Source organism: Cryptomeria japonica, chromosome 10 (genome assembly GCF_030272615.1).
Source record: "Cryptomeria japonica chromosome 10, Sugi_1.0, whole genome shotgun sequence".
Taxonomy (NCBI): Eukaryota; Viridiplantae; Streptophyta; class Pinopsida; order Cupressales; family Cupressaceae; genus Cryptomeria; species Cryptomeria japonica.
In genome coordinates, this window is record NC_081414.1 from 184,443,110 (window position 1) to 184,457,025 (window position 13,916).

Consider the following 13,916-nt stretch of genomic DNA (forward strand, 5'->3'; position numbering starts at 1 on the left):
AATGTAAAGTGCCAAGAATGAATGTATATTTATTTGCACCACCCAAATGCTTTACATTTGACATACTAAGCTGCCTAACAATCTCTAGATATGCAATTTTGTCAGGCACTAATGTAGGCAGGATAAATGGAACACCTTCAAAACCATAAACCCTAAAAAAAGTGAAATTCTGGCATGCAAACTAGTCACCCCAATTGTGGTTTACCCTAGTGTCTCGAAAAGCATAGGGTCTTAAAAATCTCTTAATCTCCTGTGAAATAGACCCGTCACATTCTATCCCAAACAATTTGGACAAGGGCTTGATGAAGTATTCTTCAAACAACACATAGTGTCATTTGTCAAACCTTGACTCCTACAAGGATGCCCATAATTGGATTGGTTGGTCTTGTCCCTCTTTGTTCCTAGAAGTCACTTTTAATTCTCCTAGCCACAAACCTTGCATCTAACCATAAAACAAAATCATATGCATTAGTAATGAGTAAAACTTGAAAGTAGGGTTAGGCTTTGTTTGCAAACTCAAAAATCCTTCATACAGCTTCTCTACCAAGTAGGCTGTATAATCAAATGGCCTCAGCTGATGCATTTGAATGTCTGAAACCAAGACCAATGGGCCTATTCTTTTAACATCGAGAACTTCTTCCCTGCAGACCTGGTTGCATGCCCAATATGTGTATTGCAAGTATTGCCTGAATAAGGTAATCTCAAAAGGGGGACCATCCTACTCTGTGAGTCATCCCTTCTCCTTTTTGTGAATTGCCAACTTCCACACTGTGTGGGTGGTGTCCATTAGGGTATATTCTCCTTCTATTTCTATTAAAGATAGGGGCATGTAAGGCTCATATGTCATGCCAAAAACTCCTGAATAGACCCGACAGGTATCCGAATGAATGGATCCCCATTGGACAATTGGATGTATCTTTTTTCTTTGTTGTATTTCCTTGTGAACAATTTCAACAATCTGAGATTTAGAAAAACATTTGGTACTACCAATTTGACCAAATTTGTCATCCAAGGGTCTGACAATGGCATCTCCTTTTCCTCTTGAGGTAGTGATATAAAAACAATTCGTGGCCCCTTATGGTTGTCCATATATCCCCAAGTCCTTTGTACTTATCTTCCAATTGATCCTTTGGTAGAAAATTTGTTTTAGAGCTCCTCGACTTAGCACCAGATGACTCCATCTGGTCGATCATATCCTGGCTCAACTTTCTCTTTTGCATACCCTCCGTAGACTTCGCCTTTTTTTATTTAGTTGACTGTGTATCTGAAATCTCTATGACCTTTCTCTTTCCTTGTGAACCAGAAGACTCCATGATTAAGTGCTTGAACTCTTAATTACCTGCGCTTCTTGTCTGCACCTTCAATGTTAATGGCTGAAGAGACTGTGAAAAATTCCTGGCACAAGAATTATTTCTTTATGCTGGATATGCAACGGCTAGGGTCTGTAACGATTAAAAAACTCATCAATTTTGCTTCGTACAGATAAAATCCTTCTTATCATGAGCATTATGGTTGTTGTATCAGACATTCTAATGGCTAATCAACGTAACCCCACCCAATAATTCAATTATTTGGTGCCATGCGTTCCTTCAATTACCTTTTTGTCTTTCTGATTGGTATAGGTCATTCTGATCAATGCATCTAATCTCACTCTAGCCATTTCACTTTTTTCCTTGAGGCTTGACTTATCCCTGTGGATCTACCTTTCCCTTTTATTAGTCAACATTTCTTTATGTTACATTAGTGTATGTCTCTCTGATGAAACCTCCTTCTATTTATTTCTCTAGTCGCTCCATCAGTTTTCGGCAAGAGCTTACTTTACACTTCATCCGATGGGCCCATGACATCGAGCTTTCTCTTTTATCATCATAAATTTCACTGATTACTTCATCGGGTGTCAGAGTAGCGTATTTCCCTTGCTTCCAATAGTTATAGTCTCCCCTAAAGATCCACCCTTTGTGGCATTCTACCCATCAGGCATTGGCACAACTCTAAAGATGTTTATCCGATAGTGTAAGCTATCCTGATGAGTCCTTTGCACCTCACTCTCCTTATCGGTATGCTTCGGTCTATCAGTGTAGGGTTTCCCGATGTAGTCAACTTCACTTGTGTCGAGCTTATCTTCCTCATCAAGCATTGGGATAACCCAGAACACATCTCCCTGACAATGTATGTTATCCCGATGAGTCTTACTTCCTTTCTTGCTTGGTATCACTTTATCAGAGAGAGTCTCTCTGATAGAATTGCCTTCTCCATTTAGTGCATGAGGTATCGGGGTAACATAAATTGGGACCTCCCGATAACCTGATATCACCGCTATATAGACATCACTCCATCGGTTGTCGGCAAGCTCTCCACTGATAACCTCATCGGGCATCAGGATGATAGTTTGTCCTCATTGTCGATGGTGTATGTTATTCTGATGGCTCAGACTTCATCATCGTAACTTGCCCTGATGGATTTCCACTTAGTCTTACCTTTTCCCACCGCTCACTCTTTAGGAAACACTATCGGCATGAGTTACTCCGATTAACATACTCCTTACTCCTTAGGCCATCTCATCGGGATGACTTATTTCGATAAGCAAATTTTTGCAGTTTTTGCAAAAGAAGGCCCTCTTTATGGATGCAACTTTTAATAATCATACTGAAGGGTTTCTCCCACACCATTTACCTCTCTAAACATACTCACAACCCTTCTCTATGGTGATTTTCCAAAAAGTGATCTTATAATGAGACTAATTGTGAAGATGAGGATTACCAGAATGCTATCATACTCAACACTTCCTTTGAATAATGCCCAAGTGATGCCTTTTTATGAAGACACTACAACACATCACCTGCACATACAATCCAGCAATAAGTGCTCCTATGATGAAACTATATGCAAAATAATCCATACATAGCACAAAAATATTTTGGAAAAATATGTGCTAACAGGCTAGACTACCCCTTTTTGACCCAAAGTATGACACAAGTTTGTGCTTTGCCCCCAAAATATTGCCTCAAAATTTTAACTTCTAAGCTTTGGCTTTTTGGGAAACAAAGTTTGGTTCTTTGCAAATGGCAATTAAGGTGGAATCTTGCCAATGGTTTTCCTAAAGTTATTTCAACTTGGGTCCATTTACTAGGTTTCCCTCCATAATTTTTGGATAAGGATATTATTGTTCATATAGCAAACTCCTTTGGTTAGTTCTTCACCCTAGATAATGTCACAATGACTAGAACTAGGTTTACCTATGCCCACATTTTTGTCAATATGGAGCTTCATAAAATTCTCCCCTTCTATTAATCTAGAATCAAGACTAGGGGTGTGGTCTCAACATATCTAATTTGAAAACTTTGTTTGTTCTTTCAATTTTTTCTCTTCTCTAGAGCACCCATGTAGTTCTTTGTCCCATGGTGCCCAAAAATTGAAGTCTTTTTCTTCTCTTGGGAAAGGTAAGTCCTCTTATGCATGAATCTCCTCCTTTAATAAGGTTGAGTCCTCCTCTTTGGGGTTGATTCCTACTTGTCCTTACATTTCTTCTCTAGAGATTATCCCTTCCTCTTCCATATCTATCATGGTGGATCCTACAAGGGTGATCCCACATTAATGGTTCCCACTTTTACCCACGAACAAAAATCGCTGGGTGGGGGAAAAAAATCTTGATGGGTTACCCTTGGGGGTTCACTCAAACCCCCCGATGGATTTGGGTTCAAGCAAAGCCTATTGCAATTTTGTGTTCTCTCGAATCCAATAAAATATTTATTTTTATTGGGTTCATTCAACCCCACCTCGAGCGAACCTAATAAAAAACAATCTTTTAAACTGTCTATATAAGTTGAAAATGAAATTTCAACTATCATTTAGAGCGAAACCTACATGGACAATGCATCACCATGCCCCATCAGCAACAAACAATGCTCCCTAGTCCTTGTCATTCAACCTACATTGTTCTAGGTGCACAAAATAATTTTTGTCTTGTTTAATAATGTATTATTATATGTTTTTTTTAATTTTTCATTAAATGTATTTTAAAATTAGTAAATAATTTGCTTGTTAATTTATTTTTTTAATTAAATAATTGTATTTTATATTTTTTTCTATCTTTTTAGAAAAACATTAGGAAAAGCTTAAAAAACATAGATATTAAATTAAAACTTAAAAAAAATTTGAAAATTTTTAGAAAATCATTAACAAAATTAAATCTTAGAAAAATGTTAGAAAAATTAATTTAATATTTTAATTTAACGTTAATCTGATTTTTTAATTATATAATTGTATATATATTATTTTTTTCAACATTTTAAAAAACGTTAGGAAAAACATTAGCAAAATTGAAACTTAGAAAAATGTTAGAAAACATAGATAAAAAATTTAAACATTAGAAAAATTAAATAATAAATTAAATCTTAGAAAAAGATTAGAAAACTTAAATAATAAATTTAAACATTAGAAAAATAAGAACTTGTATGACCCCTTTTCACATCCTAGTACACACAGCATGACCCCTTAGGACCCCATAAGACCACATATGCACTTGACAACACCATATGACCCCTTGGGACTATAAAGGATGACATGTGTCACCCCTTAGGAGCACATATGACCCCTTATAACATCCTAGTTTGTACAACATACCCCTTAGGACCCAATAGTGTCTTAAGGGGTCATATGTGGTCCTAAGGGGTCACACATGGGTCTAACACATGTGTGACACCTTAGGACCACATATGACCCCTTATAACATCCTAATGTGTACATCCTACCCCTTAGGATCCAATAGTGTCCTAAGGGGTCACACATGTGTTAGAACACATGCGTGACCCCTTAGAACCACATATGACCCCTTATAACATTCTAGTGTGTACTTGCACATACCCCTAAGTACCCAATAGTGTCGTAAGGGGTCACACATGTGTTCTATCACATGCATTACCCCTTAGGACCACATATGACCCCTTATAACATCCTAATGTGTACAACATACCCCTTAGGATCATATAGTGTCCTAAGGGGTTATATGTGATTCTAAGGGGTCACACATGTGCTAAAAAACATGCATGACCCCTTAGGACCACTTATGACCCCTTATAACATCCTAATGCGTACAACATACCCCTTAGGACCTAATAGTGTCCTAAGGGGTCACACATGTGTTCTAACACATTTGTGACCCCTTATAACATCCTAGTGTGTACACCATACCCCATAGTATCATATAGTGTCCTAAGGGATCATATGTGGTTCTAAGGGGTCACACATGTGTTCTAATACATGTGTGACCCCATAGGAAAATTTATAACCCCATATAACATCCTAGTGTGTACAATGTACCCCTTAGGACCCAATAGTGTCCTAAGGGGTCACACATGTGTTCTAACACATGTGTTACCCCTTAGGATCATATATAATCCCTTATAAAATCCTAATGTGTACAACATACCCCTTAGAATCATATAGTGTCCTAAAGGGTCATATGTGGTCCTAAGAGGTCATGTATGTGTTAAAACACATGCATAACCCCTTAGGACCACTTACGACCCCTTATAACATCCTAGTGTGTACAACATAACCCTTAGGACCCAATAGTGTCCTAAGGGGTCATATGTGGTCTTAAGGGGTCACACATGTGTTCTAACACATGTGTGACCCCTTAGGACCGCATATATCCCCTTATAACATCCTAATGTGTACAACATACCCCTGAGGACCTAATAGTGTCCTAAGATGTACTGCATTGTCCTAAGGGGTCATGTATGTGTTCTAACACATGTGCAACCCAATAGGACCACATAGGACCCCTTATAACATACCCCTTAGGATCATATAGTGTCCTAATAGGTCACACATGTGTTCTAACATGTGTGACCCCTTAGGACCACTTATGACCCCTTATAACATCCTAGTGTGTACAATGTACCCCTTAGGATCCAATAGTGTCCTAAGGGGTCCTATGTGGTCCTAAGGGGTCACGCATGTGTTCTAACATGTGTGACCCCTTAGGACCACTTATGACCCCTTATAACATCCTAGTGTGTACAATGTACCCCTTAGGATCCAATAGTGTCCTAAGGGGTCCTATGTGGTCCTAAGGGGTCACGCATGTGTTACCCCTTAGGACCACATATGACCTCTTGCAACATCTTATTGTGTACAACATATCACTTAGGACCACTTATGACCCCCTATAATATCCTAGTGTGTACAACATACCCCTTAGGACCCAATAGTTTCATAAGGGTTCATATGTGGTCCTAAGGGGTCACACATGTGTTCTAACACATGTGTGACCCCTTAGGACCACATATGACCCTTTATAGCATCCTAATGTGTACGACATACCCCTTAGGATCCAATATTGTCCTAAGGGGTCGTATGTGGTCCTAAGGGGTCATGCATGTGTTAGAACACATGTGTGACCCCTTGGGACCACATATGATCCCTTATTGCATACTAGTGTGTCTAGTGTACCTCTTGGGACAACATATGACCCCTTACAACATCCCAATGTGTACTTGTACATACCCCTAAGGACCCAATATTGTCCTTAGGGATCATATGTGGTCTTAAGGGGTGACACATGTGTTCTAACACATTTATGACCCCTTAGTACCACATATGACCACTTATAACATCCTAATGTGTATAACATACCCCTGAGGATCACATAGTGTTGCTAAGGGGTCATATGTGGTCTTAAGGGGCCACACATGTGTTCGAACACATGTATGACCCCTTAGGACCACTTATGACCCCTTATAACATCCCAGTGTGTACAGTGTGCCCCTTAGGACCCAATTTGACCACATAGGATCACATACAATGTTTGAATTAGTATATGATTTAGTCTTTTTCTCTCTTCCCTTAATTTTCTCAGCATGTGTTTGAATTAGTATATATATGATTTAGTCTTTCTCTCTCTTCCCTTAATTTTCTCAGCATGTAAATTTTTATTTTTATTTATGTTTTAATTTAGTATATTATCTTTAATGATCTCTATCTCTTTCTCTAATTAATGATCTCTCTCTCTCTCTATCATTAATGGCCTCCCTTTCTCTCTCTCATTAATTTTTTAATTTTTAACACATGTGATATATAGATAAATAATTATCTCTCTCTTTCTCTCTTTAAAATAATATATATTTAAATTTGAATTATGGGAGTCTCATGTTTTAATTTAATGCTCAAGATAATTAATGATCTCTCTCTCTCTCTCTCTCTCTCTCTCTCTCTCTCTCTCTCTTTCTAATTTAACAATTTTAATTTAATGTTCTAAATTGAATGCACTTCATGTGTGTGTGTGCTTACATAAATTCTAACTTTATGATGTACCAAGATATATGGAGGATTAGGATAATCAAGCACTTATGCCTGATCAGGATCCACTTGCATGGGATTCACTGCATAGTAGGACCATCTACCTGATATTGGAACTATATTTCCTCCTAGTGACCAAGAGATGCGAACATTGAGAGTCATTTTAGATGACCCATGGATGGATGATGTGTACAAGATTACATGCCAATCCATTTATCGAAGTTTGCAAGTTTTGTGAGTGTGAAGTAGGGTACTTGCAGCTACAACACAAACACTCAATCGATCATTACAAGCATTGTTAGAAAATTGAAATCAAATGAAAAATAAACCATGAAAAAGTGACCTATCACCTCCTAAGAGATGCGAGTGTGGATTTTCTCTCAGATCTAGATGAGAAATCCTAGTGACTTGACTACACCAAGATGAAGGATTTAAAATGATATGATATGCAAGCTAGATAAACACATGATTAAGATAGATTGATCCAAGAAGTTAAGTAGGCTAATGATATGCATTGATTATGCTATATGATGATGCAATTAAGCTAGATGAGAGATTGATTATTATCTATGATAAAATAATTATGTTAGAATATGATCAAAACAAGCTAGATCTAAGATGCAATTGCCTATAATAACAATGCTTAAATGATATGCAAGAATGGATATGCCTATAATAACAATGCTTAAAAAGAGATGAGATGGGATGTTCCTATAATAATAATTCTTGAATGATATGAGATGGGATCCTTTGTGCTCCAAAATGGGGGATATTTATAGGATTTCCAAGGCCAGGGGTGAGGTGGCAGGAATCAATGGTCAAGATTGAGTCTAAAGATATCAAGGGTGAAATTGGAGGAGGTTGGAGAAGAGGTTGGAGGGAGGGACACTTGACATCTCTATGGTGACAAGTATCAAGGAATTTTTCCCAAAAGAGGGCAAGTGTCCAAGGGAGGAGACATGTGGCATAAGTGCCATGTGTCTCAAGGGGAGAATATCCAACCCATAGGAGGTTAGGATAGGGTTAGCTAAACCAAGGATTAGGTGGAATGGGTTAGGTTAGGGGATGTTTAGGTTAGGTGGTTAGAAGTTTGGAGCCATGTGGGAAATTTGAATTTAAAAAATTCAAATAATAGGAAAAGGCTAATTAACTTTCAACAACTCATAAATTGATTTGTTTTTATTAATTAGGGGATTATAAGAAATGAATTAAATGGGGGAGGATTAATTAATTTAGATTAATTCATCAAAGGGACCATTGAAATGGACTTATTAAATGAGTCCTTAGATTTATTAATAAGTAGGTGAATGGGGAATTCAATCAAATTGCTAATGAATTCAATTAAATTGGGAAGGGGGATTAGTTAAATAATTTCTTATTTAATTAATTATCTTCAGACCATTTTTAGGTGTATAATTTTCCCCCTCTTTGAAGCGAGGTGTGATGGCATGTTGTTTCAAAGAATAATCTTATTTTGATGATGTTGATGTGATATTGGTTTGATAGGATTCCCCAGACATTGATTGATAAATTGCAATATGATGATGCCCCCTCGGGAGATCAATTGAGATAAATAACCTTTGGTGTGTTTGAATCTGTGCGAAATTGATTTCTTGATTAGAGATGATTTCTACAACATTGATTGATGAAAGTGCGAGTCCTTCGATTACTGTGATGTGCTTCCTAATGTGATGATTGATTGAGTTTGATTGAATTGATAAGATTGAGATCTAGTCTAGTTTCAGGAATGACACCTCCTATATAGGATAAAGATGATCAAAGCCTCTAGTTTCAGGAATGATATATCCTGTATAAGACTTGATCAAAACGTCTGGTTCCAGGAAAGATAGATCTTGTATAATACCTGTTAGAATGGATCAGATGCGATGGATTGATAGAATTGATAAGATTGATTGGATAAAGAACTGACATTTTGTTGATATTATGTTGCGAAAAGATTCAGATGTGTTGATGTTGGTACATATGAGGGAGTAGCATAAGATATGTGTTAGGTCAACAACATCTGGAGAGAGATGAGTTATCGTTCCGGATTGTGTAGACACATATGATGATACATTGATGATTCCTATGATAGATTTGGCCTTGGATAAGATGAGCTTTTGTGATCCTATGCAAGAATGAAATGCAATCTAAATGCAAAGGTGCGATCAGACTAGTCACTGGGTTATTGCATATTTGTCATCATTGAGAATTTTTAAATGTGGGAAGTGAGTGAAAACATCGATGGTATAATTGAACCATGATGATCTGAGCACTCCTTTCCTAGATTTTGATATTGCAAGCTAGCACAAGCATCGAGGTATAATTAAACCAAGATGATCGGAGTTTTGCTTGTGTAAAACAAGCAGTATTAACCATTTCTATATGTAAATCAAAAATGTCTTCGATGATACTCTGATGATCATGTCTTGAGAAAAATTTTCACACATTAATGGTTAATTTACAAACAATAGACAAGAAAAATATCATGTTCCTTCCTTGTTCCTCTAGTCAAAGACACCCTGAAGTTACTCAGAAATCATGATAGCAAAATTCAAGATATAAAAGTTGAACCAAAGTGTTAAAATCATTAGTCAAAAGATATCAACTATTGATATGTGTGATGTGCTTAGAATGACATGTGGTAGGTTTGATGGTTGTTAATTTGATCTTGCATTCAACATTGGATGTGTCTTAGTTTCACATGATAAGAGTTGTCTAACTATTGTTCTACTTGTTTGATTAAGCTCAAAATGATAAAAAAATTTGTGCCCAACAATGTGCAAGATTTTGCCCCAAGCCTATAGACAAATTTAATATGATATACCCAACACAAACACAAATAGGATAATAAAGGAAAAGAATGAACCATCTACTACATCAGTAGAATATTAGAGGGATACGAGCTCAAATATTCACCAACAGAAAAAGCATGCTTGGCGGTAGTGTTTGCTTCTCAAAAATTGAGACATTATCTCCTATCTCACTCCATCAAGTTGATTTCTATAATCGATCCATTGAAGTATTTTCTCAACAAGGAGACATTAACAAGAAGATTAGAAAAATGGATCATGATCTTGAGCGAGTTTTATATTGAGTATGTGGACAGAAAAGCTATCAAGGGGCAAGTCATTGTAGACCAACTAGTAGAGGCACCACTTCAAGATGATCGTCTTTTACACATTGAATTTTTTGATGCTGATAACCTAATGGTCACCACAAAGACATGACAATTATACTTTGATGGTTAATATACAAAGCATGCATTAGGAGTAGGTATTTTATTCATCACACCACAAGGTCATACAATTCCAAAGGCATACAAATTAAGCTTTCCATGCACCAATAACACAACAGAATATGAAGGTTTGGTACTTGCAACTACAACACAAACACTCAATAGATCATTACAAGCATTGTTAGCAAATTAAAATCAAACGAAAGATAAACCATGACAAAGAAACCTATCACCTCCTAAGAGATGCGAGTGTGGATTTTCTCTTAGATCTAGATGAGAAATCCTAGTGACTTGACTACACCAAGATAGAGGATATAAAATGATATGATAAGCAAGCTAGATAAATGCATGATTAAGATAGATTGATCCAAGAATCTAATTAGGATAATGATATGCATTGATTATGCTATATGATGATGTAATTAAGCTAGATGAGAGATTGATTATGCTATATGATAAAACATTTATGCTAGAATATGATCAAATTAAGCTAGATCTAAGATGAAATTGCCTATAATAACAATGCTTAAACGATATGAAAGAATGGATATGCCTATTATAACAATTCTTGAAATGGGATGAGATGGGATGCACCTATAATAACAATGCTTGAATGATATGAGATGGGATCCTTTGTGCTCCAAAATGGGAGATATTTATAGGATTTCCAAGGCCAAGGATGAGATGGTAGGAATCAATGGTCACTATTGATTCTAAAGATATCAAGGGTCAAATTAGAGGAGGTTGGAGGGAGGGACACTTGTCATCTTTGTGGTGACAAGTGTCAAGGAATCTTTCCCAGAAGAGGGCAAGTGTCCAAGAGAGGATACATGTGGCATAAGTGCCATGTGTCTGAAGGGGAGAATATCCAACCCATAGGAGGTTAGGATAAGGAGGTTAGGAAATGGTTAGCTAAACCCAAGATTAGGTGGAATGGGTTAGGTTAGGGGATGGTTAGGTTAGGTGGTTAGAAGTTAGGAGCCATGTGGGAAATTTGAATTTAAAAATTCAAATAATAGGAAAAGGCTAATTAACTTTCAACAACTCATAAATTGATTTGTTTTAATTAATTAGGGGATTAGAAGAAATGATTTAAATTGGGGGGGGGATTAATTAATTTAGATTAACTAATCAAAGGGACCATTAAAATGAACTTATTAAATGAATCCTTAGATTTATTAATAAGCAGGTGAATGGGGAATCTAATCAAATTGCTAATGAATTCAATTAAATTCGGAAGGGGGATTAATTAAATAATTTATTATTTAATTAATTATCTTTAGACCATTTTTAGGTGTATACAACAAGCATTGGGGGTCATTTAGGGAGCCACACCTCATTTTCTCTACAAGTTATTGATTCTATTTATATATAGTTGATGGCTAAGGTGAGGGGTCCTCATATGTTGGTGGACATGCAAAAGGAATTCCCCAAAGAAATCATTAAGAAGTGATGTTTTCCATAGTTTTAGGAGAAGAGAAAGGTGAGAAGATATTAGGTCACACGATGCATAGATCCACTAGTGGCAGAGAAGATATACTCATGCTTCTTAGCTACTCATGGTTGTTATCCTAATAATGACCAGATACCTTTATACTTTGCTCAATAGGTGTTTGATGAGGTTCGCTTGGGTATGAGACCCAGCTACCTTGACCTTCTAGGATATTATAGATAGGGGATGGGTAGAGTTGCTGACAGAGATGCATATTGTAGGTGTGATAGACAAGTGCCCAGACATACGTAGCTTGTTGGTGATAGATTTCCAATGATAGTCCCAACCCTTGCCTCCATAGCTGATCATGTTGTGCTTGCTTCTTAGAGAGAAGAAATTGATGTTGTTGGCATTTTTGATGATTGATGATGTGGTTGTCATTGATGGACACACACTTGACTTGAGATCACTTTTTGTATGTATAAGTTAAAGCTCAACCAGTATTTGTTCCAACCAGTATGATGTATTATAGTCTTTAGACTATCAGTGTTTTGCAAAAAGTGTTTACTGATCTAAAGCGGTATGAAGACCCCAAGCAGTTCAAGGATCTCAAGCGGTACAAAGGAATGAAGTGGCACAACTCATATTTCCGAGTCTTCATTTTTTCAAATCAGCAATCGGTATTTTGCTTAAACCAGTATTTTGTATGAACTGGTAATACTTTGTGATGAGTTACCAACCGATATTTTGTGATGAGTTACCATCCATTGATTGTTTGGCGGTGCCAACACTTTAACGGTGCTTTTTGTGTCATGTTACCAGATATATCTAGATGCATTGAACCTAGGAAATTGTATTGTAATCCTATTGGACTGACATGAAATCAGATTCCTTTATAGGGACATCATGTCTAGGGTTTTAGGTTGTTGCTAGGGTTTAAGGTGGTTGAAGAGTTTTCTTTTTGTAAGAGAGATCATAGAAGAGAAGTTTAGGTCTATGAGAGAAAGTAGAGAGTGAATGTGTTGAAGACTGAAGTAATGCTGGAATGCATTAGGAATGAGCTATCAAGCATTTAACCAAGCAATTTGTGCTATTTGCTAGATCACTCACTTGTTTATTACTCACATCTTCGACAAGTCTAAAGCCCTTAACTGGGTAGGCCCAAAAGCCTTTTGTAAATCCTCTAACAAGGTGGTTCACATCTGTGGATCTAAAATCCTCTAGCAAGGTAGTCTTTAATCGGACTTATCTCCTAACAGAGATTGAGATTCCTAACAAGATATATTCTGGTAAAGAACATTGTATGACCTTAACCGGTCTGGTTCCTATTTTACAGATAGTTACTTGTGAGTTCCATCTCACCGTGGTTTTTCCCATTTGGGTTTCCATGTCAACATCTCTTGTGTTATGGTGTTTGTGCTTTTGTGGGTGAATGCATTATTTTCTATTTGGTTTGCATGTGTGCTAACCAATTTGTTTGCTAAACTATTTTACCGGTTTACTAGTAGTCTAGCAAAGTGCTTAAGTATAGTGATTTCTAGCATACTAATTCACCTCCCTCTTAGTATTCATCAGTTGGTATCAGAGCCAACCTTTCTATAAGTCTAACCAATTGGAAAGAGATATGGGGGAATACACTATGAGGGAACTTACTCATCAGCTCACTCAGTTTGAGCAAGCCTATGATGATCTTATGGTCAAATATAAGGCCTCTCAGGCAAAAAGGAGAGAACATGCTTAAAAACTGATGGAGCTATCTGAAAATAGGTCTTTTGATGAAGCGGACATGGAAGCCCTGATTCAAGAAGTAGAAAAGTTGAATGAATCCAATTCCAACTTGAGAAAAGAGTTGGAAGGATTTACTATTCGAATGTGCCAAGAGCTTGAGAACCAAAGGAAAGCTGAAGATCTGGTAAAAGACAAAGATCATGAAATCTCCAAGCT